Consider the following 27,781-nt stretch of genomic DNA (forward strand, 5'->3'; position numbering starts at 1 on the left):
TTTTTAGCCAAATTTTGAGGTTTGCGAAGGATTCTGTGTAACGGAACCTGGTCAGAGCCCCACAAGTCACCCCATCTTGGATTCCCCTAAGTCTCTAGTTTTTTAAAAATGCACAGGTTTGGTAGGTTTCCTTAGGTGCCGGCTGAGCTAGAGGCCAAAATCTACAGGTAGGCACTTTGCAAAAAACACCTCTTTTTTCTTTAAAAAAATGTGATGTGTCCACGTTGCGTTTTGGTGCATTTCCTGTTGCGGGCGCTAGGCCTACCCACACAAGTGAGGTATCATTTTTATCGGGAGACTTAGGGGAACGCTGGGTGGAAGGAAATTTGTGGCTCCTCTCTGATTCCAGAACTTTCTGTCACCAAAATGTGAGGAAAACATGTTTTTCTAGCCAAATTTCGAGGTTTCCAAAGGATTCTGAGTAACAGAACCTGGTCGGAGCCCCACAAGTCACCCCATCTTGGATTCCCCTAGGTCTCTAGTTTTCAAAAATGCACAGGTTTGGTAGGTTTCCCTAGGTGCCGGCTGAGCTAGAGACCAAAATCTACAGGTAGGCACTTTGCAAAAAACACCTCTGTTTTCTTTCAAAAAATGTGATGTGTGCACGTTGCGTTTTGGGGCATTTCCTGACGCGGGCGCTAGGCCTACCCACACAAGTGAGGTATAATTTGTATCGGGAGAGATGGGGGAACGCTGGGTGGAAGGAAATTTGTGGCTCCTCTCTGATTCCAGAACTTTCTGTCACCAAATGTGAGGAAAATGTGTTTTTTTAGCCAAATGTTGAGGTTTGCAAAGGATTCTGGGTAACAGAACCTGGTCAGAGCCCCACAAGTCACCCCATCTTGGATTCCCCTAGGTCTCTAGTTTTAAACAATGCACAGGTTTGGTCGGTTTCCATAGGTGCCGGCTGAGCTAGAGGCCAAAATCTACAGGTAGGCACTCTGCAAAAAACAGCTCTGTTTTCTTTAAAAAAATGTGATGTGTCCACGTTGCGTTTTGGGCCATTTCCTGTAGCGGGCACTAGGCCTACCCACACAAGTGAGGTATCATTTTTATTGGGAGACTTGAGGGAACGCTGGGTGGAAGGAAATTTGTGGCTCCTCTCAGATTCCAGAACTTTCTGTCACCAAAATGTGAGGAAAACATGTTTTTTTAGCCAAATTTTGAGGTTTGCAAAGGATTCTGGGTAACAGAAACTGGACAGAGCCCCACAAGTCACCCCATCTTGGATTCCCCTAGGTCTCTAGTTTTAAAAAATGCACAGGTTTGGTAGGTTTCCCTAGGTACCGGCTGAGCTAGAGGACAAAATCTACAGGTAGGCACTTTGCAAAAAACACCTCTGTTTTCTTTCAAAAAATGTGATGTGTGCACGTTTTGTTTTGGGGCATTTCCTGACGCGGGCGCTAGGCCTACCCACACAAGTTACGTATAATTATTATCGGGAGAGATGGGGGAACGCTGGGTGGAAGGAAATTTGTGGCTCCTCTCTGATTCCAGAACTTTCTGTCACCAAATGTGAGGAAAATGTGTTTTTTTAGCCAAATGTTGAGGTTTGCAAAGGATTCTGGGTAACAGAACCTGGTCAGAGCCCCTCAAGTCACCCCATCTTGGATTCCCCTAGGTCTCTAGTTTTAAAAAATGCACAGGTTTGGTAGGTTTCCATAGGTGCCGGCTGTGCTAGAGGCCAAAATCTACAGGTAGGCACTTTGCAAAAAACACCTCTGTTTTCTTTCAAAAAATGTGATGTGTGCACGTTGCGTTTTGGGGCATTTCCTGACGCGGGCGCTAGGCCTACCTACACAAGTGAGGTATAATTTTTATCGGGAGACATGGGGGAACGCTGGGTGGAAGGAAATTTGTGGCTCCTCTCTGATTCCAGAACTTTCTGTCACCAAAATGTGAGGAAAATGTGTTTTTTTATCCAAATGTTGAGGTTTGCAAAGGATTCTGGGTAACAGAACCTGGTCAGAGCCCCACAAGTCACCCCATCTTGGATTCCCCTAGGTCTCTAGTTTTAAAAAATGCACAGGTTTGGTAGGTTTCCCTAGGTGCCGGCTGAGCTAGAGGCCAAATTCTACAGGTAGGCACTATGCAAAAAACACCTCTGTTTTCTTTAAAAAAATGTGATGTGTCCACGTTGCGTTTTGGGGCATTTCCTGTCGCGGGCGCTAGGCCTACCCACACAAGTGAGGTATCATTTTTATCGGGAGACTTGGGGGAAGGCTGGTTGGAAGGAAATTTGTGGCTCCTCTCAGATTCCAGAACTTTCTGTCACCAAAATTTGAGGAAAACATGTTTTTTTAGCCAAATTTTGAGGTTTGCGAAGGATTCTGTGTAACGGAACCTGGTCAGAGCCCCACAAGTCACCCCATCTTGGATTCCCCGAAGTCTCTAGTTTTTTTAAAATGCACAGGTTTGGTAGGTTTCCTTAGGTGCCGGCTGAGCTAGAGGCCAAAATCTACAGGTAGGCACTTTGCAAAAAACACCTCTTTTTTCTTTAAAAAAATGTGATGTGTCCACGTTGCGTTTTGGTGCATTTCCTGTTGCGGGCGCTAGGCCTACCCACACAAGTGAGGTATCATTTTTATCGGGAGACTTAGGGGAACGCTGGGTGGAAGGAAATTTGTGGCTCCTCTCTGATTCCAGAACTTTCTGTCACCAAAATGTGAGGAAAACATGTTTTTCTAGCCAAATTTCGAGGTTTCCAAAGGATTCTGAGTAACAGAACCTGGACGGAGCCCCACAAGTCACCCCATCTTGGATTCCCCTAGGTCTCTAGTTTTCAAAAATGCACAGGTTTGGTAGGTTTCCCTAGGTGCCGGCTGAGCTAGAGGCCAAAATCTACAGGTAGGCACTTTGCAAAAAACACCTCTGTTTTCTTTCAAAAAATGTGATGTGTGCACGTTGCGTTTTGGGGCATTTCCTGACGCGGGCGCTAGGCCTACCCACACAAGTAAGGTATAATTTGTATCGGGAGAGATGGGGGAACGCTGGGTGGAAGGAAATTTGTGGCTCCTCTCTGATTCCAGAACTTTCTGTCACCAAATGTGAGGAAAATGTGTTTTTTTAGCCAAATGTTGAGGTTTGCAAAGGATTCTGGGTAACAGAACCTGGTCAGAGCCCCACAAGTCACCCCATCTTGGATTCCCCTAGGTCTCTAGTTTTAAACAATGCACAGGTTTGGTCGGTTTCCATAGGTGCCGGCTGAGCTAGAGGCCAAAATCTACAGGTAGGCACTCTGCAAAAAACAGCTCTGTTTTCTTTAAAAAAATGTGATGTGTCCACGTTGCGTTTTGGGCCATTTCCTGTAGCGGGCACTATGCCTACCCACACAAGTGAGGTATCATTTTTATTGGGAGACTTGGGGGAACGCTGGGTGGAAGGAAATTTGTGGCTCCTCTCAGATTCCAGAACTTTCTGTCACCAAAATGTGAGGAAAACATGTTTTTTTAGCCAAATTTTGAGGTTTGCAAAGGATTCTGGGTAACAGAAACTGGACAGAGCCCCACAAGTCACCCCATCTTGGATTCCCCTAGGTCTCTAGTTTTAAAAAATGCACAGGTTTGGTAGGTTTCCTTAGGTACCGGCTGAGCTAGAGGACAAAATCTACAGGTAGGCACTTTGCAAAAAACACCTCTGTTTTCTTTAAAAAAATGTGATGTGTGCACGTTTTGTTTTGGGGCATTTCCTGACGCGGGCGCTAGGCCTACCCACACAAGTTACGTATAATTATTATCGGGAGAGATGGGGGAACGCTGGGTGGAAGGAAATTTGTGGCTCCTCTCTGATTCCAGAACTTTCTGTCACCAAATGTGAGGAAAATGTGTTTTTTTAGCCAAATGTTGAGGTTTGCAAAGGATTCTGGGTAACAGAACCTGGTCAGAGCCCCTCAAGTCACCCCATCTTGGATTCCCCTAGGTCTCTAGTTTTAAAAAATGCACAGGTTTGGTAGGTTTCCATAGGTGCCGGCTGTGCTAGAGGCCAAAATCTACAGGTAGGCACTTTGCAAAAAACACCTCTGTTTTCTTTCAAAAAATGTGATGTGTGCACGTTGCGTTTTGGGGCATTTCCTGACGCGGGCGCTAGGCCTACCTACACAAGTGAGGTATAATTTTTATCGGGAGACATGGGGGAACGCTGGGTGGAAGGAAATTTGTGGCTCCTCTCTGATTCCAGAACTTTCTGTCACCAAAATGTGAGGAAAATGTGTTTTTTTATCCAAATGTTGAGGTTTGCAAAGGATTCTGGGTAACAGAACCTGGTCAGAGCCCCACAAGTCACCCCATCTTGGATTCCCCTAGGTCTCTAGTTTTAAAAAATGCACAGGTTTGGTAGGTTTCCCTAGGTGCCGGCTGAGCTAGAGGCCAAAATCTACAGGTAGACACTTTGCAAAAAACACCTCTGTTTTCTTACAAAAAATGTGATGTGTCCACGTCGCGTTTTGGGGCATTTCCTGTTGCGGGCGCCAGGCCTACCCACACAAGTTAGGTATAATTATTATGGGGAGAGATGGGGGAACGCTGGGTGGAAGGAAATTTGTGGCTCCTCTCTGATTCCAGAACTTTCTGTCACCAAATGTGAGGAAAATGTGTTTTTTTAGCCAAATGTTGAGGTTTGCAAAGGATTCTGGGTAACAGAACCTGGTCAGAGCCCCTCAAGTCACCCCATCTTGGATTCCCCTAGGTCTCTAGTTTTAAAAAATGCACAGGTTTGGTAGGTTTCCCTAGGTGCCGGCAGAGCTAGAGGGCAAAATCTACAGGTAGGCACTTTGCAAAAAACACCTCTGTTTTCTTACAAAAAATGTGATGTGTCCACGTCGCGTTTTGGGGCATTTCCTGTTGCGGGCGCCAGGCCTACCCACACAAGTGAGGTATCATTTTTATCGGGAGACTTGGGGGAACGCTGGGTGGAAGGAAATTTTTGGCTCCTCTCTGATTCCAGAACTTTCTGTCACCAAAATGTGAGGAAAACATGTTTTTTTAGCCAAATTTCGAGGTTTGCAAAGGATTCTTAGTAACAGAACCTGGTCAGAGCCCCACAAGTCACCCCATCTTGGATTCCCCTAGGTCTCTAGTTTTCAAAAATGCACAGGTTTGGTAGGTTTCCATAGGTGCCGGCTGAGCTAGAGGCCAAAATCTACAGGTAGGCACTTTGCAAAAAACACCTCTGTTTTCTTTCAAAAAATGTGATGTGTGCACGTTGCGTTTTGGGCCATTTCCTGACACGGGCGCTAGGCCTACCTACACAAGTGAGGTATAATTTTTATCGGGAGACATGGGGGAACGCTGGGTGGAAGGAAATTTGTGTACTCCTCTCTGATTCCAGAACTTTCTGTCACCAAAATGTGAGGAAAATGTGTTTTTTTAGCCAAATGTTGAGGTTTGCAAAGGATTCTGGGTAACAGAACCTGGTCAGAGCCCCACAAGTCACCCCATCTTGGATTCCCCTAGGTCTCTAGTTTAAAAAAATGCACAGGTTTGGTAGGTTTCCATAGGTGCCGGCTGAGCTAGAGGCCAAAATCTACAGGTAGGCACTTTGCAAAAAACACCTCTGTTTTCTTTCAAAAAATGTGATGTGTCCATGTTGCGTTTTGGGCCATTTCCTGTAGCGGACACTAGGCCTACCCACACAAGTGAGGTATCATTTTTATTGGGAGACTTGGGGGAACGCTGGGTGGAAGTTAATTTGTGGCTCCTCTCAGATTCCAGAATTTTTTCTCACCAAAATATGAGGAAAACGTGTTTTGTTACCCAAATTTTGAGGTTTGCAAAGGATTCTGGGTAACAGAACCTGGTCAGAGCCCCACAAGTCACCCCATCTTGGATTCCCCTAGGTCTCTAGTTTAAAAAAATGCAGAGGTTTGGTCGGTTTCCATAGGTGCCGGCTGAGCTAGAGGCCAAAATCTACAGGTAGGCACTTTGCAAAAAACAGCTCTGTTTTCTTTAAAAAAATGTCATGTGTCCACGTTGCGTTTTGGGCCATTTCCTGTAGCGGGCACTAGGCCTACCCACACAAGTGAGGTATCATTTTCATTGGGAGACTTGGGGGAAGGCTGGGTGGAAGGAAATTTGTGGCTCCTCTCAGATTCCAGAACTTTCTGTCACCAAAATGTGAGGAAAACATGTTTTTTTAGCCAAATGTTGAGGTTTGCAAAGGATTCTGGGTAACAGAACCTGGACAGAGCCCCACAAGTCACCCCATCTTGGATTCCCCTAGGTCTCTAGTTTTCAAAAATGCACAGGTTTGGTAGGTTTCCCTAGGTACCGGCTGAGCTAGAGGCCAAAATCTACAGGTAGGCACTTTGCAAATAACACCTCTGTTTTCTTTAAAAAAATGTGATATGTGCACGTTGCGTTTTGGGGCATTTCCTGACGCGGACGCTAGTCCTACCCACACAAGTGAGGTATCATTTTTATCGGGAGACATGGGGGAACGCTGGGTGGAAGGAAATTTGTGGCTCCTCTCTGATTCCAGAACTTTCTGTCACCAAAATGTGAGGAAAATGTGTTTTTTTAGCCAAATGTTGAGGTTTGCAAAGGATTCTGGGTAACAGAACCTGGTCAGAGCGACACAAGTCACCCCATCTTGGATTCCCCTAGGTCTCTAGTTTTAAAAAATGCACAGGTTTGGTAGGTTTCCCTAGGTGACGGCTGAGCTAGAGGCCAAAATCTACAGGTAGGCACTTTGCAAAAAACACCTCTGTTTTCTTAAAAAAAATGTGATGTGTCCACTTTGCGTTTTGGGGCATCTCCTGTCGCGGGCGCTAGGCCTACCCACACAAGTGAGGTATCATTTTTATTGAGAGACTTGGGGGAAGGCTGGTTGGAAGGAAATTTGTGGCTCATCTCAGATTCCAGAACTTTCTATCACCAAAATGTGAGGAAAACGTGTTTTTTAGCCAAATGTTGAGGTTTGCAAAGGATTCTGTGTAACAGAACCTGGTCAGAGCCCCACAGGTCACCCCATCTTGGATTCCTCTAGGTCTCTAATTTTCAGAAATGCACAGGTTTGGTACGTTTCCCTAGGTGCCGGCTGAGCTAGAGGCCAAAATCAACAGGTAGGCACTTTACAAAAAACACCTCTGTTTTCTTTAAAAAAATGTGATGTGTCCACGTTGCGTTTTGGGGTATTTCCTGTCGTGGGCACTAGGCCTACCCACACAGGTGAGGCATCATTTTTATCGGGAGACTTGGGGGAACGCTGAGTGGAAGTAAATTTATGGCTCCTCTCTGATTCCAGAACTTTCTGTCACCAAAATGTGAGGAAAACATGTTTTTTTAGCCAAATTTTGAGGTTTGCAAAGGATTCTGGGTAACAGAACCTGGTCAGAGCCCCACAGGTCACCCCATCTTGGATTCCTCTAGGTCTCTAATTTTCAGAAATGCACAGGTTTGGTACGTTTCCCTAGGTGCCGGCTGAGCTAGAGGCCAAAATCAACAGGTAGGCACTTTGCAAAAAACACCTCTGTTTTCTTTCAAAAAATGTGATGTGTACACGTTGCATTTTGGGGCATTTCCTGACGCGGACGCTAATCCTACGTACACAAGTGAGGTATAATTTTTATCGGGAGACATGGAGGAACGCTGGGTGGAAGGAAATTTGTGGCTCCTCTCTGAATCCAGAACTTTCTGTCACCAAAATGTGAGGAAAATGTGTTTTTTTAGCCAAATGTTGAGGTTTGCAAAGGATTCTGGTTAACAGAACCTGGTCAGAGCCCCACAAGTCACCCCATCTTGGATTCCCCTAGGTCTATAGTTTTAAAAAATGCAGAGGTTTGGTAGGTTTCCCTAGGTGCCGGCTGAGCTAGAGGCCAAACTCTACAGGTAGGCACTTTGCAAAAAACACCTCTGTTTTCTTTAAAAAAATGTGATGTGTCCACGTTGCGTTTTGGGGCATTTCCTGTCGCGGGCGCTAGGCCTACCCACACAAGTGAGGTATAATTTTTATCGGGAGACTTGGGGGAACGCTGGGTGGAAGGAAATTTGTGGCTCCTCTCAGATTCCAGAACTTTCTGTCACCAAAATGTGAGGAAAACATGTTTTTTTAGCCAAATTTTGAGGTTTGCAAAGGATTCTGTGTAACAGAACCTGGTCAGAGCCCCACAAGTCACCCCATCTTGGATTCCCCTAGGTCTCTAGTTTTTAAAAAATGCACAGGTTTGGTAGGTTTCCCTTGGTGCCGGCTGAGCTAGAGGCCAAAGTCTACAGGTAGGCACTTTGCAAAAAACACCTCTGTTTTCTTTAAATAAATGTGATGTGTCCACGTTGCGTTTTGGTGCATTTCCTGTTGCGGGCGCTAGGCCTACCCACACAAGTGAGGTATCATTTTTATTGAGAGACTTGGGGGAAGGCTGTTTGGAAGGAAATTTGTGGCTCATCTCAGATTCCAGAACTTTCTGTCACCAAAATGTGAGGAAAATGTGTTTTTTAGCCAAATGTTGAGGTTTGCAAAGGATTCTGGGTAACAGAACCTGGTCAGAGCCCCACAGGTCACCCCATCTTGGATTCCTCTAGGTCTCTAATTTTCAGAAATGCACAGGTTTGGTACGTTTCCCTAGGTGCCGGCTGAGCTAGAGGCCAAAATCAACAGGTAGGCACTTTACAAAAAACACCTCTGTTTTCTTTCAAAAAATGTGATGTGTCCACGTTGCGTTTTGGGGTATTTCCTGTCGTGGGCGCTAGGCCTACCCACACAGGTGAGGCATCATTTTTATCGGGAGACTTGGGGGAACGCTGAGTGGAAGTAAATTTATGGCTCCTCTCTGATTCCAGAACTTTCTGTCACCAAAATGTGAGGAAAACATGTTTTTTTAGCCAAATTTTGAGGTTTGCAAAGGATTCTGGGTAACAGAACCTGGTCAGAGCCCCACAGGTCACCCCATCTTGGATTCCTCTAGGTCTCTAATTTTCAGAAATGCACAGGTTTGGTACGTTTCCCTAGGTGCCGGCTGAGCTAGAGGCCAAAATCAACAGGTAGGCACTTTACAAAAAACACCTCTGTTTTCTTTCAAAAAATGTGATGTGTCCATGTTGCGTTTTGGGGTATTTCCTGTCGTGGGCGCTAGGCCTACCCACACAGGTGAGGCATCATTTTTATCGGGAGACTTGGGGGAACGCTGAGTGGAAGTAAATTTATGGCTCCTCTCTGATTCCAGAACTTTCTGTCACCAAAATGTGAGGAAAACATATTTTTTTAGCCAAATTTTGAGGTTTGCAAAGGATTCTGGGTAACAGAACCTGGTCAGAGCCCCACAGGTCACCCCATCTTGGATTCCCCTAGGTCTCTAGTTTTAAAAAAATGCACAGGTTTGGTAGGTTTCCCTAGGTGCCGGCTGAGCTAGAGGCCAAAATCAACAGGTAGGCACTTTGCAAAAAACACCTCTGTTTTCTTTAAAAAAAGGTGATGTGTACACGTTGCATTTTGGGGCATTTCCTGACGCGGACGCTAGTCCTACGTACACAAGTGAGGTATAATTTTTATCGGGAGACATGGAGGAACGCTGGGTGGAAGGAAATTTGTGGCTCCTCTCTGAATCCAGAACTTTCTGTCACCAAAATGTGAGGAAAATGTGTTTTTTTAGCCAAATGTTGAGGTTTGCAAAGGATTCTGGTTAACAGAACCTGGTCAGAGCCCCACAAGTCACCCCATCTTGGATTCCCCTAGGTCTATAGTTTTAAAAAATGCACAGGTTTGGTAGGTTTCCCTAGGTGCCGGTTGAGCTAGAGCCCAAACTCTACAGGTAGGCACTTTGCAAAAAACACCTCTGTTTTCTTTCAAAAAATGTGATGTGTCCACGTTGCGTTTTGGGGCATTTCCTGTCGTGGGCGATAGGCCTACCCACACAAGTGAGGTATAATTTTTATCGGGAGACTTGGGGGAACGCTGGGTGGAAGGAAATTTGTGGCTCCTCTCAAATTCCAGAACTTTCTGTCACCAAAATGTGAGGAAAACATGTTTTTTTAGCCAAATTGTGAGGTTTGCAAAGGATTCTGTGTAACAGAACCTGGTCAGAGCCCCACAAGTCACCCCATCTTGGATTCCCCTAGGTCTCTAGTTTTTAAAAAATGCACAGGTTTGGTAGGTTTCCCTTGGTGCCGGCTGAGCTAGAGGCCAAAATCTACAGGTAGGCACTTTGCAAAAAACACCTCTGTTTTCTTTAAATAAATGTGATGTGTCCACGTTGCGTTTTGGTGCATTTCCTGTTGTGGGCGCAAGGCCTACCCACACAAGTGAGGTATCATTTTTATCGGGAGACTTGGGGGAACGCTGGGTGGAAAGAAATTTGTGGCTCCTCTCTGATTCCAGAACTTTCTGTCACCTAAATGTGAGGAAAACATGTTTTTTTTGCCAAATGTCGAGGTTTCCAAAGGATTCTGAGTAACAGAACCTGGTCGGAGCCCCACAAGTCACCCCATCTTGGATTCCCCTAGGTCTCTAGTTTTCAAAAATGCACAGGTTTGGTAGGTTTCCCTAGGTGCCGGCTGAGCTAGAGGCCAAAATCTACAGGTAGGCACTTTGCAAAAAACACCTCTGTTTTCTTTAAAAAAATGTGATGTGTGCACGTTGCGTTTTGGGGCATTTCCTGACGCGGGCGCTAGGCCTACCCACACAAGTGAGGTATAATTTGTATCGGGAGAGATGGGGGAACGCTGGGTGGAAGGAAATTTGTGGCTCCTCTCTGATTCCAGAACTTTCTGTCACCAAATGTGAGGAAAATGTGTTTTTTTAGCCAAATGTTGAGGTTTGCAAAGGATTCTGGGTAACAGAACCTGGTCAGAGCCCCTCAAGTCACCCCATCTTGGATTCCCCTAGGTCTCTAGTTTAAAAAAATGCACAGGTTTGGTCGGTTTCCATAGGTGCCGGCTGAGCTAGGGGCCAAAATCTACAGGTAGGCACTCTGCAAAAAACAGCTCTGTTTTCTTTAAAAAAATGTGATTTGTCCACGTTGCGTTTTGGGCCATTTCCTGTGGTGGGCACTAGGCCTACCCACACAAGTGAGGTATCATTTTTATTGGGAGACTTGGGGGAACGGTGGGTGGAAGGAAATTTGTGGCTCCTCTCAGATTCCAGAACTTTCTGTCACCAAAATGTGAGGAAAACATGTTTTTTTAGCCAAATTTTGAGGTTTGCAAAGGATTCTGGGTAACAGAACCTTGACAGAGCCCCACAAGTCACCCCATCTTGGATTCCCCTAGGTCTCTAGTCTTCAAAAATGCACAGGTTTGGTAGGTTTCCCTAGGTACCGGCTGAGCTAGAGGCCAAAATCTACAGGTAGGCACTTTGCAAAAAACACCTCTGTTTTCTTTCAAAAAATGTGATGTGTGCACATTGCGTTTTGGGGCATTTCCTGACGCGGGCGCTAGGCCTACCTACACAAGTGAGATATAATTTTTATCGGGAGACATGGGGGAACGCTGGGTGGAAGGAAATTTGTGGCTCCTCTCTGAATCCAGAACTTTCTGTCATCAAAATGTGAGGAAAATGTGTTTTTTTTAGCCAAATGTTGAGGTTTGCAAAGGATTCTGTGTAACAGAACCTGGTCAGAGCCCCACAAGTCACCCCATCTTGGATTCCCCTAGGTCTCTAGTTTTTAAAAAATGCACAGGTTTGGTAGGTTTCCCTAGGTGCCGGCTGAGCTAGAGGCCAAAATCTACAGGTAGGCACTTTGCAAAAAAAACCTCTGTTTTCTTTAAATAAATGTGATGTGTCCACGTTGCGTTTTGGTGCATTTCCTGTTGCGGGCGCTAGGCCTACCCACACAAGTGGGGTATCATTTTTATCGGGAGACTTCGGGGAACGCTGGGTGGAAGGAAATTTGTGGCTCCTCTCTGATTCCAGAACTTTCTGTCACCAAAATGTGAGGAAAATGTGTTTTTTTTAGCCAAATGTTGAGGTTTGCAAAGGATTCTGGGTAACAGAACCTGGTCAGAGCCCCACAAGTCACCCCATCTTGGATTCCCCTAGGTCTCTAGTTTTCAAAAATGCACAGGTTTGGTAGGTTTCCCTAGGTGCCGGCTGAGCTAGAGGCCAAACTCTACAGGTAGGCACTTTGCAAAAAACACCTCTGTTTTCTTTAAAAAAATGTGATGTGTCCACGTTGCGTTTTGGGGCATTTCCTGTCGCGGGCGCTAGGCCTACCCACACAAGTGAGGAATCATTTTTATCGGGAGACTTGGGGGAACGCTGGGTGGAAGGAATTTTGTGGCTCCTCTCTGATTCCAGAACTTTCTGTCACCAAAATGTGAGGAAAACATGTTTTTTTAGCCAAATTTTGAGGTTTGCAAAGGATTCTGTGTAACAGAACCTGGTCAGAGCCCCACAAGTCACCCCATCTTGGATTCCCCTAGGTCTCTAGTTTTAAAAAAATGCACAGGTTTGGTAGGTTTCCCTTGGTGCCGGCTGAGCTAGAGGCCAAAATCTACAGGTAGGCACTTTGCAAAAAACACCTCTGTTTTCTTTAAATAAATGTGATGTGTCCACGTTGCGTTTTGGTGTATTTCCTGTTGCGGGCGCTAGGCCTACCCACACAAGTGAGGTATCATTTTTATCGGGAGACTTGGGGGAACACTGGGTGGAAGGAAATTTGTGGCTCCTCTCAGATTCCAGAACTTTCTGTCACCAAAATGTGAGGAAAACATGTTTTTTTAGCCAAATTTTGAGGTTTGCAAAGGATTCTGGGTAACAGAACCTTGACAGAGCCCCACAAGTAACCCCATCTTGGATTCCCCTAGGTCTCTAGTTTTCAAAAATGCACAGGTTTGGTAGGTTTCCCTAGGTACCGGCTGAGCTAGAGGCCAAAATCTACAGGTAGGCACTTTTGCAAAAAACACCTCTGTTTTCTTTCAAAAAATGTGATGTGTGCACATTGCGTTTTGGGGCATTTCCTGACGCGGGCGCTAGGCCTACCTACACAAGTGAGATATAATTTTTATCGGGAGACATGGGGGAACGCTGGGTGGAAGGAAATTTGTGGCTCCTCTCTGAATCCAGAACTTTCTGTCACCAAAATGTGAGGAAAATGTGTTTTTTTTTAGCCAAATGTTGAGGTTTGCAAAGGATTCTGGGTAACAGAACCTGGTCAGAGCCCCACAAGTCACCCCATCTTGGATTCCCCTAGGTCTCTAGTTTTCAAAAATGCACAGGTTTGGTAGGTTTCCCTAGGTGCCGGCTGAGCTAGAGGCCAAACTCTACAGGTAGGCACTTTGCAAAAAACACCTCTGTTTTCTTTCAAAAAATGTGATGTGTCCACGTTGCGTTTTGGGGCATTTCCTGTCGCGGGCGCTAGGCCTACCCACACAAGTGAGGAATCATTTTTATCGGGAGACTTGGGGGAACGCTGGGTGGAAGGAATTTTGTGGCTCCTCTCTGATTCCAGAACTTTCTGTCACCAAAATGTGAGGAAAACATGTTTTGTTAGCCAAATTTTGAGGTTTACAAAGGATTCTGTGTAACAGAACCTGGTCAGAGCCCCACAAGTCACCCCATCTTGGATTCCCCTAGGTCTCTAGTTTTTAAAAAATGCACAGGTTTGGTAGGTTTCCCTAGGTGCCGGCTGAGCTAGAGGCCAAAATCTACAGGTAGGCACTTTGCAAAAAACACCTCTGTTTTCTTTAAATAAATGTGATGTGTCCACGTTGCGTTTTGGTGTATTTCCTGTTGCGGGCGCTAGGCCTACCCACACAAGTGAGGTATCATTTTTATCGGGAGACTTGGGGGAACGCTGGGTGGAAGGAAATTTGTGGCTCCTCTCAGATTCCAGAACTTTCTGTCACCAAAATGTGAGGAAAACATGTTTTTTTAGCCAAATTTTGAGGTTTGCAAAGGATTCTGGGTAACAGAACCTTGACAGAGCCCCACAAGTCACCCCATCTTGGATTCCCCTAGGTCTCTAGTTTTCAAAAATGCACAGGTTTGGTAGGTTTCCCTAGGTACCGGCTGAGCTAGAGGCCAAAATATACAGGTAGGCACTTTGCAAAAAACACCTCTGTTTTCTTTCAAAAAATGTGATGTGTGCACATTGCGTTTTGGGGCATTTCCTGAAGCGGGCGCTAGGCCTACCTACACAAGTGAGATATAATTTTTATCGGGAGACATGGGGGAACGCTGGGTGGAAGGAAATTTGTGGCTCCTCTCTGAATCCAGAACTTTCTGTCACCAAAATGTGAGGAAAACGTGTTTTTTAGCCAAATGTTGAGGTTTGCAAAGGATTCTGTGTAACAGAACCTGGTCAGAGCCCCACAGGTCACCCCATCTTGGATTCCTCTAGGTCTCTAATTTTCAGAAATGCACAGGTTTGGTACGTTTCCCTAGGTGCCGGCTGAGCTAGAGGCCAAAATCAACAGGTAGGCACTTTACAAAAAACACCTCTGTTTTCTTTAAAAAAATGTGATGTGTCCACGTTGCGTTTTGGGGTATTTCCTGTCGTGGGCACTAGGCCTACCCACACAGGTGAGGCATCATTTTTATCGGGAGACTTGGGGGAACGCTGAGTGGAAGTAAATTTATGGCTCCTCTCTGATTCCAGAACTTTCTGTCACCAAAATGTGAGGAAAACATGTTTTTTTAGCCAAATTTTGAGGTTTGCAAAGGATTCTGGGTAACAGAACCTGGTCAGAGCCCCACAGGTCACCCCATCTTGGATTCCTCTAGGTCTCTAATTTTCAGAAATGCACAGGTTTGGTACGTTTCCCTAGGTGCCGGCTGAGCTAGAGGCCAAAATCAACAGGTAGGCACTTTGCAAAAAACACCTCTGTTTTCTTTCAAAAAATGTGATGTGTACACGTTGCATTTTGGGGCATTTCCTGACGCGGACGCTAATCCTACGTACACAAGTGAGGTATAATTTTTATCGGGAGACATGGAGGAACGCTGGGTGGAAGGAAATTTGTGGCTCCTCTCTGAATCCAGAACTTTCTGTCACCAAAATGTGAGGAAAATGTGTTTTTTTAGCCAAATGTTGAGGTTTGCAAAGGATTCTGGTTAACAGAACCTGGTCAGAGCCCCACAAGTCACCCCATCTTGGATTCCCCTAGGTCTATAGTTTTAAAAAATGCAGAGGTTTGGTAGGTTTCCCTAGGTGCCGGCTGAGCTAGAGGCCAAACTCTACAGGTAGGCACTTTGCAAAAAACACCTCTGTTTTCTTTAAAAAAATGTGATGTGTCCACGTTGCGTTTTGGGGCATTTCCTGTCGCGGGCGCTAGGCCTACCCACACAAGTGAGGTATATTTTTTATCGGGAGACTTGGGGGAACGCTGGGTGGAAGGAAATTTGTGGCTCCTCTCAGATTCCAGAACTTTCTGTCACCAAAATGTGAGGAAAACATGTTTTTTTAGCCAAATTTTGAGGTTTGCAAAGGATTCTGTGTAACAGAACCTGGTCAGAGCCCCACAAGTCACCCCATCTTGGATTCCCCTAGGTCTCTAGTTTTTAAAAAATGCACAGGTTTGGTAGGTTTCCCTTGGTGCCGGCTGAGCTAGAGGCCAAAGTCTACAGGTAGGCACTTTGCAAAAAACACCTCTGTTTTCTTTAAATAAATGTGATGTGTCCACGTTGCGTTTTGGTGCATTTCCTGTTGCGGGCGCTAGGCCTACCCACACAAGTGAGGTATCATTTTTATTGAGAGACTTGGGGGAAGGCTGTTTGGAAGGAAATTTGTGGCTCATCTCAGATTCCAGAACTTTCTGTCACCAAAATGTGAGGAAAACGTGTTTTTTAGCCAAATGTTGAGGTTTGCAAAGGATTCTGGGTAACAGAACCTGGTCAGAGCCCCACAGGTCACCCCATCTTGGATTCCTCTAGGTCTCTAATTTTCAGAAATGCACAGGTTTGGTACGTTTCCCTAGGTGCCGGCTGAGCTAGAGGCCAAAATCAACAGGTAGGCACTTTACAAAAAACACCTCTGTTTTCTTTCAAAAAATGTGATGTGTCCACGTTGCGTTTTGGGGTATTTCCTGTCGTGGGCGCTAGGCCTACCCACACAGGTGAGGCATCATTTTTATCGGGAGACTTGGGGGAACGCTGAGTGGAAGTAAATTTATGGCTCCTCTCTGATTCCAGAACTTTCTGTCACCAAAATGTGAGGAAAACATGTTTTTTTAGCCAAATTTTGAGGTTTGCAAAGGATTCTGGGTAACAGAACCTGGTCAGAGCCCCACAGGTCACCCCATCTTGGATTCCTCTAGGTCTCTAATTTTCAGAAATGCACAGGTTTGGTACGTTTCCCTAGGTGCCGGCTGAGCTAGAGGCCAAAATCAACAGGTAGGCACTTTCCAAAAAACACCTCTGTTTTCTTTCAAAAAATGTGATGTGTCCATGTTGCGTTTTGGGGTATTTCCTGTCGTGGGCGCTAGGCCTACCCACACAGGTGAGGCATCATTTTTATCGGGAGACTTGGGGGAACGCTGAGTGGAAGTAAATTTATGGCTCCTCTCTGATTCCAGAACTTTCTGTCACCAAAATGTGAGGAAAACATATTTTTTTAGCCAAATTTTGAGGTTTGCAAAGGATTCTGGGTAACAGAACCTGGTCAGAGCCCCACAGGTCACCCCATCTTGGATTCCCCTAGGTCTCTAGTTTTTAAAAAATGCACAGGTTTGGTAGGTTTCCCTAGGTGCCGGCTGAGCTAGAGGCCAAAATCAACAGGTAGGCACTTTGCAAAAAACACCTCTGTTTTCTTTCAAAAAATGTGATGTGTACACGTTGCATTTTGGGGCATTTCCTGACGCGGACGCTAGTCCTACGTACACAAGTGAGGTATAATTTTTATCGGGAGACATGGAGGAACGCTGGGTGGAAGGAAATTTGTGGCTCCTCTCTGAATCCAGAACTTTCTGTCACCAAAATGTGAGGAAAATGTGTTTTTTTAGCCAAATGTTGAGGTTTGCAAAGGATTCTGGTTAACAGAACCTGGTCAGAGCCCCACAAGTCACCCCATCTTGGATTCCCCTAGGTCTATAGTTTTAAAAAATGCACAGGTTTGGTAGGTTTCCCTAGGTGCCGGTTGAGCTAGAGCCCAAACTCTACAGGTAGGCACTTTGCAAAAAACACCTCTGTTTTCTTTCAAAAAATGTGATGTGTCCACGTTGCGTTTTGGGGCATTTCCTGTCGTGGGCGATAGGCCTACCCACACAAGTGAGGTATAATTTTTATCGGGAGACTTGGGGGAACGCTGGGTGGAAGGAAATTTGTGGCTCCTCTCAAATTCCAGAACTTTCTGTCACCAAAATGTGAGGAAAACATGTTTTTTTAGCCAAATTGTGAGGTTTGCAAAGGATTCTGTGTAACAGAACCTGGTCAGAGCCCCACAAGTCACCCCATCTTGGATTCCCCTAGGTCTCTAGTTTTTAAAAAATGCACAGGTTTGGTAGGTTTCCCTTGGTGCCGGCTGAGCTAGAGGCCAAAGTCTACAGGTAGGCACTTTGCAAAAAACACCTCTGTTTTCTTTAAATAAATGTGATGTGTCCACGTTGCGTTTTGGTGCATTTCCTGTTGCGGGCGCAAGGCCTACCCACACAAGTGAGGTATCATTTTTATCGGGAGACTTGGGGGAACGCTGGGTGGAAAGAAATTTGTGGCTCCTCTCTGATTCCAGAACTTTCTGTCACCTAAATGTGAGGAAAACATGTTTTTTTTGCCAAATTTCGAGGTTTCCAAAGGATTCTGAGTAACAGAACCTGGTCGGAGCCCCACAAGTCACCCCATCTTGGATTCCCCTAGGTCTCTAGTTTTCAAAAATGCACAGGTTTGGTAGGTTTCCCTAGGTGCCGGCTGAGCTAGAGGCCAAAATCTACAGGTAGGCACTTTGCAAAAAACACCTCTGTTTTCTTTAAAAAAATGTGATGTGTGCACGTTGCGTTTTGGGGCATTTCCTGACGCGGGCGCTAGGCCTACCCACACAAGTGAGGTATAATTTGTATCGGGAGAGATGGGGGAACGCTGGGTGGAAGGAAATTTGTGGCTCCTCTCTGATTCCAGAACTTTCTGTCACCAAATGTGAGGAAAATTTGTTTTTTTAGCCAAATGTTGAGGTTTGCAAAGGATTCTGGGTAACAGAACCTGGTCAGAGCCCCTCAAGTCACCCCATCTTGGATTCCCCTAGGTCTCTAGTTTTAAAAATTGCACAGGTTTGGTCGGTTTCCATAGGTGCCGGCTGAGCTAGGGGCCAAAATCTACAGGTAGGCACTCTGCAAAAAACACCTCTGTTTTCTTTCAAAAAATGTGATGTGTCCATGTTGCGTTTTGGGGTATTTCCTGTCGTGGGCGCTAGGCCTACCCACACAGGTGAGGCATCATTTTTATCGGGAGACTTGGGGGAACGCTGAGTGGAAGTAAATTTATGGCTCCTCTCTGATTCCAGAACTTTCTGTCACCAAAATGTGAGGAAAACATATTTTTTTAGCCAAATTTTGAGGTTTGCAAAGGATTCTGGGTAACAGAACCTGGTCAGAGCCCCACAGGTCACCCCATCTTGGATTCCCCTAGGTCTCTAGTTTTTAAAAAATGCACAGGTTTGGTAGGTTTCCCTAGGTGCCGGCTGAGCTAGAGGCCAAAATCAACAGGTAGGCACTTTGCAAAAAACACCTCTGTTTTCTTTCAAAAAATGTGATGTGTACACGTTGCATTTTGGGGCATTTCCTGACGCGGACGCTAGTCCTACGTACACAAGTGAGGTATAATTTTTATCGGGAGACATGGAGGAACGCTGGGTGGAAGGAAATTTGTGGCTCCTCTCTGAATCCAGAACTTTCTGTCACCAAAATGTGAGGAAAATGTGTTTTTTTAGCCAAATGTTGAGGTTTGCAAAGGATTCTGGTTAACAGAACCTGGTCAGAGCCCCACAAGTCACCCCATCTTGGATTCCCCTAGGTCTATAGTTTTAAAAAATGCACAGGTTTGGTAGGTTTCCCTAGGTGCCGGTTGAGCTAGAGCCCAAACTCTACAGGTAGGCACTTTGCAAAAAACACCTCTGTTTTCTTTCAAAAAATGTGATGTGTCCACGTTGCGTTTTGGGGCATTTCCTGTCGTGGGCGATAGGCCTACCCACACAAGTGAGGTATAATTTTTATCGGGAGACTTGGGGGAACGCTGGGTGGAAGGAAATTTGTGGCTCCTCTCAAATTCCAGAACTTTCTGTCACCAAAATGTGAGGAAAACATGTTTTTTTAGCCAAATTGTGAGGTTTGCAAAGGATTCTGTGTAACAGAACCTGGTCAGAGCCCCACAAGTCACCCCATCTTGGATTCCCCTAGGTCTCTAGTTTTTAAAAAATGCACAGGTTTGGTAGGTTTCCCTTGGTGCCGGCTGAGCTAGAGGCCAAAGTCTACAGGTAGGCACTTTGCAAAAAACACCTCTGTTTTCTTTAAATAAATGTGATGTGTCCACGTTGCGTTTTGGTGCATTTCCTGTTGCGGGCGCAAGGCCTACCCACACAAGTGAGGTATCATTTTTATCGGGAGACTTGGGGGAACGCTGGGTGGAAAGAAATTTGTGGCTCCTCTCTGATTCCAGAACTTTCTGTCACCTAAATGTGAGGAAAACATGTTTTTTTTGCCAAATTTCGAGGTTTCCAAAGGATTCTGAGTAACAGAACCTGGTCGGAGCCCCACAAGTCACCCCATCTTGGATTCCCCTAGGTCTCTAGTTTTCAAAAATGCACAGGTTTGGTAGGTTTCCCTAGGTGCCGGCTGAGCTAGAGGCCAAAATCTACAGGTAGGCACTTTGCAAAAAACACCTCTGTTTTCTTTAAAAAAATGTGATGTGTGCACGTTGCGTTTTGGGGCATTTCCTGACGCGGGCGCTAGGCCTACCCACACAAGTGAGGTATAATTTGTATCGGGAGAGATGGGGGAACGCTGGGTGGAAGGAAATTTGTGGCTCCTCTCTGATTCCAGAACTTTCTGTCACCAAATGTGAGGAAAATTTGTTTTTTTAGCCAAATGTTGAGGTTTGCAAAGGATTCTGGGTAACAGAACCTGGTCAGAGCCCCTCAAGTCACCCCATCTTGGATTCCCCTAGGTCTCTAGTTTTAAAAATTGCACAGGTTTGGTCGGTTTCCATAGGTGCCGGCTGAGCTAGGGGCCAAAATCTACAGGTAGGCACTCTGCAAAAAACAGCTCTGTTTTCTTTAAAAAAATGTGATTTGTCCACGTTGCGTTTTGGGCCATTTCCTGTGGTGGGCACTAGGCCTACCCACACAAGTGAGGTATCATTTTTATTGGGAGACTTGGGGGAACGGTGGGTGGAAGGAAATTTGTGGCTCCTCTCAGATTCCAGAACTTTCTGTCACCAAAATGTGAGGAAAACATGTTTTTTTAGCCAAATTTTGAGGTTTGCAAAGGATTCTGGGTAACAGAACCTTGACAGAGCCCCACAAGTCACCCCATCTTGGATTCCCCTAGGTCTCTAGTTTTCAAAAATGCACAGGTTTGGTAGGTTTCCCTAGGTACCGGCTGAGCTAGAGGCCAAAATCTACAGGTAGGCACTTTGCAAAAAACACCTCTGTTTTCTTTCAAAAAATGTGATGTGTGCACATTGCGTTTTGGGGCATTTCCTGACGCGGGCGCTAGGCCTACCTACACAAGTGAGATATAATTTTTATCGGGAGACATGGGGGAACGCTGGGTGGAAGGAAATTTGTGGCTCCTCTCTGAATCCAGAACTTTCTGTCATCAAAATGTGAGGAAAATGTGTTTTTTTTAGCCAAATGTTGAGGTTTGCAAAGGATTCTGTGTAACAGAACCTGGTCAGAGCCCCACAAGTCACCCCATCTTGGATTCCCCTAGGTCTCTAGTTTTTAAAAAATGCACAGGTTTGGTAGGTTTCCCTAGGTGCCGGCTGAGCTAGAGGCCAAAATCTACAGGTAGGCACTTTGCAAAAAAAACCTCTGTTTTCTTTAAATAAATGTGATGTGTCCACGTTGCGTTTTGGTGCATTTCCTGTTGCGGGCGCTAGGCCTACCCACACAAGTGGGGTATCATTTTTATCGGGAGACTTCGGGGAACGCTGGGTGGAAGGAAATTTGTGGCTCCTCTCTGATTCCAGAACTTTCTGTCACCAAAATGTGAGGAAAATGTGTTTTTTTTAGCCAAATGTTGAGGTTTGCAAAGGATTCTGGGTAACAGAACCTGGTCAGAGCCCCACAAGTCACCCCATCTTGGATTCCCCTAGGTCTCTAGTTTTCAAAAATGCACAGGTTTGGTAGGTTTCCCTAGGTGCCGGCTGAGCTAGAGGCCAAACTCTACAGGTAGGCACTTTGCAAAAAACACCTCTGTTTTCTTTAAAAAAATGTGATGTGTCCACGTTGCGTTTTGGGGCATTTCCTGTCGCGGGCGCTAGGCCTACCCACACAAGTGAGGAATCATTTTTATCGGGAGACTTGGGGGAACGCTGGGTGGAAGGAATTTTGTGGCTCCTCTCTGATTCCAGAACTTTCTGTCACCAAAATGTGAGGAAAACATGTTTTTTTAGCCAAATTTTGAGGTTTGCAAAGGATTCTGTGTAACAGAACCTGGTCAGAGCCCCACAAGTCACCCCATCTTGGATTCCCCTAGGTCTCTAGTTTTTAAAAAATGCACAGGTTTGGTAGGTTTCCCTTGGTGCCGGCTGAGCTAGAGGCCAAAATCTACAGGTAGGCACTTTGCAAAAAACACCTCTGTTTTCTTTAAATAAATGTGATGTGTCCACGTTGCGTTTTGGTGTATTTCCTGTTGCGGGCGCTAGGCCTACCCACACAAGTGAGGTATCATTTTTATCGGGAGACTTGGGGGAACACTGGGTGGAAGGAAATTTGTGGCTCCTCTCAGATTCCAGAACTTTCTGTCACCAAAATGTGAGGAAAACATGTTTTTTTAGCCAAATTTTGAGGTTTGCAAAGGATTCTGGGTAACAGAACCTTGACAGAGCCCCACAAGTAACCCCATCTTGGATTCCCCTAGGTCTCTAGTTTTCAAAAATGCACAGGTTTGGTAGGTTTCCCTAGGTACCGGCTGAGCTAGAGGCCAAAATCTACAGGTAGGCACTTTGCAAAAAACACCTCTGTTTTCTTTCAAAAAATGTGATGTGTGCACATTGCGTTTTGGGGCATTTCCTGACGCGGGCGCTAGGCCTACCTACACAAGTGAGATATAATTTTTATCGGGAGACATGGGGGAACGCTGGGTGGAAGGAAATTTGTGGCTCCTCTCTGAATCCAGAACTTTCTGTCACCAAAATGTGAGGAAAATGTGTTTTTTTTTAGCCAAATGTTGAGGTTTGCAAAGGATTCTGGGTAACAGAACCTGGTCAGAGCCCCACAAGTCACCCCATCTTGGATTCCCCTAGGTCTCTAGTTTTCAAAAATGCACAGGTTTGGTAGGTTTCCCTAGGTGCCGGCTGAGCTAGAGGCCAAACTCTACAGGTAGGCACTTTGCAAAAAACACCTCTGTTTTCTTTCAAAAAATGTGATGTGTCCACGTTGCGTTTTGGGGCATTTCCTGTCGCGGGCGCTAGGCCTACCCACACAAGTGAGGAATCATTTTTATCGGGAGACTTGGGGCAACGCTGGGTGGAAGGAATTTTGTGGCTCCTCTCTGATTCCAGAACTTTCTGTCACCAAAATGTGAGGAAAACATGTTTTGTTAGCCAAATTTTGAGGTTTGCAAAGGATTCTGTGTAACAGAACCTGGTCAGAGCCCCACAAGTCACCCCATCTTGGATTCCCCTAGGTCTCTAGTTTTTAAAAAATGCACAGGTTTGGTAGGTTTCCCTAGGTGCCGGCTGAGCTAGAGGCCAAAATCTACAGGTAGGCACTTTGCAAAAAACACCTCTGTTTTCTTTAAATAAATGTGATGTGTCCACGTTGCGTTTTGGTGTATTTCCTGTTGCGGGCGCTAGGCCTACCCACACAAGTGAGGTATCATTTTTATCGGGAGACTTGGGGGAACGCTGGGTGGAAGGAAATTTGTGGCTCCTCTCAGATTCCAGAACTTTCTGTCACCAAAATGTGAGGAAAACATGTTTTTTTAGCCAAATTTTGAGGTTTGCAAAGGATTCTGGGTAACAGAACCTTGACAGAGCCCCACAAGTCACCCCATCTTGGATTCCCCTAGGTCTCTAGTTTTCAAAAATGCACAGGTTTGGTAGGTTTCCCTAGGTACCGGCTGAGCTAGAGGCCAAAATATACAGGTAGGCACTTTGCAAAAAACACCTCTGTTTTCTTTCAAAAAATGTGATGTGTGCACATTGCGTTTTGGGGCATTTCCTGACGCGGGCGCTAGGCCTACCTACACAAGTGAGATATAATTTTTATCGGGAGACATGGGGGAACGCTGGGTGGAAGGAAATTTGTGGCTCCTCTCTAAATCCAGAACTTTCTGTCACCAAAATGTGAGGAAAACATGTTTTTTTAGCCAAATTTTGAGGTTTGCAAAGGATTCTGTGTAACAGATCCTGGTCAGAGCCCCACAAGTCACCCCATCTTGGATTCCCCTAGGTCTCTAGTTTTTAAAAAATGCACAGGTTTGGTAGGTTTCCCTAGGTGCCGGCTGAGCTAGAGGCCAAAATCTACAGGTAGGCACTTTGCAAAAAACACCTCTGTTTTCTTTAAATAAATGTGATGTGTCCACGTTGCGTTTTGGTGTATTTCCTGTTGCGGGCGCTAGGCCTACCCACACAAGTGAGGTATCATTTTTATCGGGAGACTTGGGGGAACACTGGGTGGAAGGAAATTTGTGGCTCCTCTCAGATTCCAGAACTTTCTGTCACCAAAATGTGAGGAAAACATGTTTTTTTAGCCAAATTTTGAGGTTTGCAAAGGATTCTGGGTAACAGAACCTTGACAGAGCCCCACAAGTCACCCCATCTTGGATTCCCCTAGGTCTCTAGTTTTCAAAAATGCACAGGTTTGGTAGGTTTCCCTAGGTACCGGCTGAGCTAGAGGCCAAAATCTACAGGTAGGCACTTTGCAAAAAACACCTCTATTTTCTTTCAAAAAATGTGATGTGTGCACATTGCGTTTTGGGGCATTTCCTGACGCGGGCGCTAGGCCTACCTACACAAGTGAAATATAATTTTTATCGGGAGACATGGGGGAACGCTGGGTGGAAGGAAATTTGTGGCTCCTCTCTGAATCCAGAACTTTCTGTCACCAAAATGTGAGGAAAATGTGTTTTTTTTAGCCAAATGTTGAGGTTTGCAAAGGATTCTGGGTAACAGAACCTGGTCAGAGCCACACAAGTCACCCCATCTTGGATTCCCCTAGGTCTCTAGTTTTCAAAAATGCACAGGTTTGGTAGGTTTCCCTAGGTGCCGGCTGAGCTAGAGGCCAAACTCTACAGGTAGGCACTTTGCAAAAAACACCTCTGTTTTCTTTCAAAAAATGTGATGTTTCCACGTTGCGTTTTGGGGCATTTCCTGTCGCGGGCGCTAGGCCTACCCACATAAGTGAGGAATCATTTTTATCGGGAGACTTGGGGGAACGCTGGGTGGAAGGAATTTTGTGGCTCCTCTCTGATTCCAGAACTTTCTGTCACCAAAATGTGAGGAAAACATGTTTTTTTAGCCAAATTTTGAGGTTTGCAAAGGATTCTGTGTAACAGAACCTGGTCAGAGCCCCACAAGTCACCCCATCTTGGATTCCCCTAGGTCTCTAGTTTTTAAAAAATGCACAGGTTTGGTAGGTTTCCCTAGGTGCCGGCTGAGCTAGAGGCCAAAATCTACAGGTAGGCACTTTGCAAAAAACACCTCTGTTTTCTTTAAATAAATGTGATGTGTCCACGTTGCGTTTTGGTGTATTTCCTGTTGCGGGCGCTAGGCCTACCCACACAAGTGAGGTATCATTTTTATCGGGAGACTTGGGGGAACACTGGGTGGAAGGAAATTTGTGGCTCCTCTCAGATTCCAGAACTTTCTGTCACCAAAATGTGAGGAAAACATGTTTTTTTAGCCAAATTTTGAGGTTTGCAAAGGATTCTGGGTAACAGAACCTGGACAGAGCCCCACAAGTCACCCCATCTTGGATTCCCCTAGGTCTCTAGTTTTCAAAAATGCCCAGGTTTGGTAGGTTTCCCTATGTACCGGCTGAGCTAGAGGCCAAAATCTACAGGTAGGCACTTTGAAAAAACACCTCTGTTTTCTTTCAAAAAATTTGATGTGTGCACATTGCGTTTTGGGGCATTTCCTGACGCGGGCGCTAGGCCTACCTACACAAGTGAGATATAATTTTTATCGGGAGACATGGGGGAACGCTGGGTGGAAGGAAATTTGTGGCTCCTCTCTGAATCCAGAACTTTCTGTCACCAAAATGTGAGGAAAATGTGTTTTCTTTTAGCCAAATGTTGAGGTTTGCAAAGGATTCTGGGTAACAGAACCTGGTCAGAGCCCCACAAGTCACCCCATCTTGGATTCCCCTAGGTCTCTAGTTTTCAAAAATGCACAGGTTTGGTAGGTTTCCCTAGGTGCCGGCTGAGCTAGAGGCCAAACTCTACAGGTAGGCACTTTGCAAAAAACACCTCTGTTTTCTTTCAAAAAATGTGATGTGTCCACGTTGCGTTTTGGGGCATTTCCTGTCGCGGGCGCTAGGCCTACCCACACAAGTGAGGAATCATTTTTATCGGGAGACTTGGGGGAACGCTGGGTGGAAGGAATTTTGTGGCTCCTCTCTGATTCCAGAACTTTCTGTCACTAAAATGTGAGGAAAACATGTTTTTTTAGCCAAATTTTGAGGTTTGCAAAGGATTCTGTGTAACAGAACCTGGTCAGAGCCCCACAAGTCACCCCATCTTGGATTCCCCTAGGTCTCTAGTTTTTAAAAAATGCACAGGTTTGGTAGGTTTCCCTAGGTGCCGGCTGAGCTAGAGGCCAAAATCTGCAGGTAGGCACTTTGCAAAAAACACCTCTGTTTTCTTTAAATAAATGTGATGTGTCCATGTTGCGTTTTGGTGTATTTCCTGTTGCGGGCGCTAGGCCTACCCACACAAGTGAGGTATCATTTTTATCGGGAGACTTGGGGGAACACTGGGTGGAAGGAAATTTGTGGCTCCTCTCAGATTCCAGAACTTTCTGTCACCAAAATGTGAGGAAAACATGTTTTTTTAGACAAATTTTGAGGTTTGCAAAGGATTCTGGGTAACAGAACCTGGACAGAGCCCCACAAGTCACCCCATCTTGGATTCCCCTAGGTCTCTAGTTTTCAAAAATGCACAGGTTTGGTAGGTTTCCCTAGGTACCGGCTGAGCTAGAGGCCAAAATCTACAGGTAGGCACTTTGCAAAAACACCTCTGTTTTCTTTCAAAAAATGTGATGTGTGCACATTGCGTTTTGGGGCATTTCCTGACGCGGGCGCTAGGCCTACCTACACAAGTGAGATATAATTTTTATCGGGAGACATGGGGGAACGCTGGGTGGAAGGAAATTTGTGGCTCCTCTCTGAATCCAGAACTTTCTGTCACCAAAATGTGAGGAAAATGTGTTTTTTTTTAGCCAAATGTTGAGGTTTGCAAAGGATTCTGGGTAACAGAACCTGGTCAGAGCCCCACAAGTCACCCCATCTTGGATTCCCCTAGGTCTCTAGTTTTCAAAAATGCACAGGTTTGGTAGGTTTCCCTAGGTGCCGGCTGAGCTAGAGGCCAAACTCTACAGGTAGGCACTTTGCAAAAAACACCTCTGTTTTCTTTCAAAAAATGTGATGTGTCCACGTTGCGTTTTGGGGCATTTCCTGTCGCGGGCGCTAGGCCTACCCACACAAGTGAGGAATCATTTTTATCGGGAGACTTGGGGGAACGCTGGGTGGAAGGAATTTTGTGGCTCCTCTCTGATTCCAGAACTTTCTGTCACCAAAATGTGAGGAAAACATGTTTTGTTAGCCAAATTTTGAGGTTTGCAAAGGATTCTGTGTAACAGAACCTGGTCAGAGCCCCACAAGTCACCCCATCCTGGATTCCCCTAGGTCTCTAGTTTTTAAAAAATGCACAGGTTTGGTAGGTTTCCCTAGGTGCCGGCTGAGCTAGAGGCCAAAATCTACAGGTAGGCACTTTGCAAAAAACACCTCTGTTTTCTTTAAATAAATGTGATGTGTCCACGTTGCGTTTTGGTGTATTTCCTGTTGCGGGCGCTAGGCCTACCCACACAAGTGAGGTATCATTTTTATCGGGAGACTTGGGGGAACGCTGGGTGGAAGGAAATTTGTGGCTCCTCTCAGATTCCAGAACTTTCTGTCACCAAAATGTGAGGAAAACATGTTTTTTTAGCCAAATTTTGAGGTTTGCAAAGGATTCTGGGTAACAGAACCTTGACAGAGCCCCACAAGTCACCCCATCTTGGATTCCCCTAGGTCTCTAGTTTTCAAAAATGCACAGGTTTGGTAGGTTTCCCTAGGTACCGGCTGAGCTAGAGGCCAAAATATACAGGTAGGCACTTTGCAAAAAACACCTCTGTTTTCTTTCAAAAAATGTGATGTGTGCACATTGCGTTTTGGGGCATATCCTGACGCGGGCGCTAGGCCTACCTACACAAGTGAGATATAATTTTTATCGGGAGACATGGGGGAACGCTGGGTGGAAGGAAATTTGTGGCTCCTCTCTAAATCCAGAACTTTCTGTCACCAAAATGTGAGGAAAACATGTTTTTTTAGCCAAATTTTGAGGTTTGCAAAGGATTCTGTGTAACAGATCCTGGTCAGAGCCCCACAAGTCACCCCATCTTGGATTCCCCTAGGTCTCTAGTTTTTAAAAAATGCACAGGTTTGGTAGGTTTCCCTAGGTGCCGGCTGAGCTAGAGGCCAAAATCTACAGGTAGGCACTTTGCAAAA

The sequence above is a fragment of the Pleurodeles waltl genome, unplaced genomic scaffold, assembly GCF_031143425.1.
Source record: "Pleurodeles waltl isolate 20211129_DDA unplaced genomic scaffold, aPleWal1.hap1.20221129 scaffold_124, whole genome shotgun sequence".
NCBI lineage: Eukaryota > Metazoa > Chordata > Amphibia > Caudata > Salamandridae > Pleurodeles > Pleurodeles waltl.